This window comes from Galeopterus variegatus, unplaced genomic scaffold (assembly GCF_000696425.1).
Source record: "Galeopterus variegatus unplaced genomic scaffold, G_variegatus-3.0.2 Scaffold765, whole genome shotgun sequence".
Lineage (NCBI taxonomy): Eukaryota > Metazoa > Chordata > Mammalia > Dermoptera > Cynocephalidae > Galeopterus > Galeopterus variegatus.
This window is the reverse complement of record NW_007726876.1, coordinates 321,059-324,422: the sequence shown is the minus strand read 5'-3', so window position 1 is coordinate 324,422 and position 3,364 is coordinate 321,059.

Genomic DNA, 3,364 nt, shown 5'->3' with positions numbered 1-3,364 from the left:
ATATATATATATATATATATATATATTTTTTTTTTTTTTTTTTTCCCTAAAAGATGACTGGTAAGGGGATCTTAACCATTGACTTGGTGTTGTCAGCACCACGCTCTCCCAATTGAGCTAACCAGCCATCCCTATACAGGGATCCAAACCCACGGCCTTGGTGTTATCAGTACCACACTCTCCCAAATGAGCCATGGGCTGGCCCTCCTCTTTATATTTTAAATCATCTCTAGATTACTTATAATTCCTAATACAATGTAAATGCCATGTAAGTAGTTGTTTTACTGCATTACTTTTTTAGTTGTATTTTTAAAATTATTGTATTGTTATTTTTTATTGTTTTGTTTTGTTTTCCTAAATGTTTTCTATTTGTAGTTAGTTGAATCTGTGGATGCAGAACCGGCGAATATAGAGGGCCGACTGTACGTGTATGTGCTAACACCGTTTTAAACTCCAGTGTGTTATGCACATCATCAAATTTTATGCTTAAGAAGCACTGCTTTTTTTTGTGGCTGGCCAGTACGTGGATCCAAACTTTTGACCTTGGTGTTATAACATCATGCTCTAACCACCTGAGCTAACCAGCCAGCCCCCAATAAGGATATATTAAATTTATTTTCAAGCTTATGGTTGAAAATAACACCTTACTTGATTTTAAATTCCAACCTTTTAAAATTCAGATTGTTTTGATGACAGTCACCATGTTTGAGTGAGGGTCAGGAAATCCTTGCCTTTGTGGGTTGAATATTGTATTCATGATGTTGGACACCAAGCTGCACACCATGCCCAGATTCTGATAGATGCTCAAGATAGAGTTATTGATGAAAGAATAAAATGAATGAATGCCTGCTCTGGGAACGTTCTGAGGAAATGGATATACTTTATGTTGGAGAAATGCTGCTCACCTTTATAGGGCTTATTTCATTATTGCAGGTTGTTATGGTTTTTGTTGTATTTTGGCAGCTGGCTGGTGCAGGGATCAAACCCTGGATCATGGTGTTATCAGCACCACCCTCTAATCAACTGAGCTAACCAGCCGGTACTATTGCAGGTTGTTATGAACCTGTGCTCCAGTGTCCTTCATCTGTGAGACTGTAGCCCAATCTAGTGCAGAGAACCACTCTCTTAAAAAGAGCGGTTAGTACAACATAAGCATAACAATAGCTGCCAAGTGAGCTTTTGCTTTCTGCCTGGCCTAGAGCTAAATTTACTAAAAGATTTTCTGGTTTGGCATTTGAGCTCTTGGGTCTGAGGACCTGGGTTTTAACCCTTGCCCCATTGCTTACTACTGTGTGACTTTCTGAAACTTTCTTAACTGTTTTGGGTCTTCATTGTCTCATCTGTAAAATAAGGGAGCTAATAGGACCTATCTCATGGAGTAATTGTAATTATAAAAATAGTTACATTTGAATAATCTTTATTGGGTACTTATTGTGGACTCTGAATGTTTGTGTCTCCCCAAAACTCATAGGTTGAAATCTAACCCCTAATGGAGTGGTATTTGGAGGGGGCCTTTATGAGGTAATAGGTCATAAGGGTGGGTCTCTCATTAGTGTGTCTGTATGAGAGGGCCAGAGAGCTAGCTGGCTCTCTTTTTACCATGTGAGGATACAAGCAGAAGTCAGCTTTCCACAACCTGTTAAGAGTGCCCTCACCAGAACCTGACCATACTGGTACCCAGATCTTGAACTTCCAGCCTCCAGAACTGTGAAAAATAAACGTTTGTTATTTAAGCCACTCAATCTTTGATAATTTGTTATATCAGCCTGAACTAAGACAGTGCATGTTATGAGCCAGAATTTTTCTCACTCTTAATCATCACCCCTAGAATCTACCAAGGTAGGCAAATTAAGTCATAAAAATATACTCCGCCCAGCACAATAAAGCTATTTCACTTTGAATGACTATATACACCTTTACATACATTTTAATTTTTTCTGGATTGTCCCTTATGCAAAAATCTTTGCACACCACCGGTCTAGGAGATGGTGAAATGAAGGAATAAAAGAATAGCTGTGATTTAGTAGGAAATAGTAGAATATTTTTTAAAAAAATCAGGTAATAAAATGTAAGGTTTTTTTAGAGCAAGGATGACTCACATATTGTTATCCTTTTGAAGAGCTCAGTTGTTCTTTGGGGAGGAGCTAGTTCTATGGTCAATAAATTTAGGAAGTACAATCCCCTCCCCTTGGAAATCTACAGCATGTGTTTACAGCACGTGTTTATATATCAAAGGTGCTAAGAAGTTCTGCAGGAAAAACAGTTTGATTTTCTCTAACCCAGCATTTTCTATGATGATTTGACCACAGAAATGTGCACTGTTGTAGTATATTCTATGACTTATGAACATCATGGGACATAGTCTGGAAAACTCTAATGTATTGCTGTGTCTATAGGAAATCCAAGCAAACATTGGGTATACTCATCAGAACGTAACTTCATGTGAGATGCTGGTTAGGATCCAGGAGGCAAGGCAGACCAATGACCAGCTCATTCTTTTTTTTTTTTTTTTGGTGGCTGGCTGGTCCAGGGATCTGAACCCTTGATCTCAGTGTTATCAATAGCCTGCTCTAACCAACCGAGTTAACAGGCCAGCCCAAACTCATTCATTTTTCAACTGATTCTAGTGGTTGTGTACAGATGTGGCTTCAGAAGCCGAATCGCAAATGGCAGCAGATCTGGTAAATAGTAGCTAGTGCTAGAAAGAATAAAAAGTAAGTGCAGTTTGTTGCTTGTGCCATGTGACAAAAATCACATGTAGCTCCTCATTCTTTCTGCCACTCTCCCGTTCAGGGTAATGCTATGTGGCACAGGATTGGATGCAGAGGGCAGACCTGCATGGTACCACGTAGCATCTGTTTACAGTGAGTGAGTGAGAGATATTCTAATCTCCGGACATCGCAGCCAGGGCCCTTACTCCACTTGGAGTCAATACTATTATTTAATTGAGATATTTATTGATTCAGTTTTCTTATTTATGCTCCTTGTTTTGTTTTCATTCCCATCTCTGCACTGAAGTTGCTTCTCTGCTGAATAAATTTCTAATTCTTCAGAAATAGATTTTGTTGTTGTTTAAACCACACATGTTCAGCTTTAAAGAAATGTACAGTTAAAATAATAAGATTCTGGGCCAGCCCGGTGGCGCACTGCTACAGTGCGCCGCTTGGGAGCACGGAGGCGCTCCCGCCGAGGGTTCAGATCCCACATACAGACCGGTTCCTGCTCACTGGCTGAGCAAGGTGTGGGCACAACACCGAGGGTTGCGATCCCGTTGCCGGTCACGGTCCAGTACGGGCGCGACACTGAGGGTTGCGATCCGTTGCCGGACACGAAAAAAAACAAAAAGGAAAAAAAAAAAAAAAAA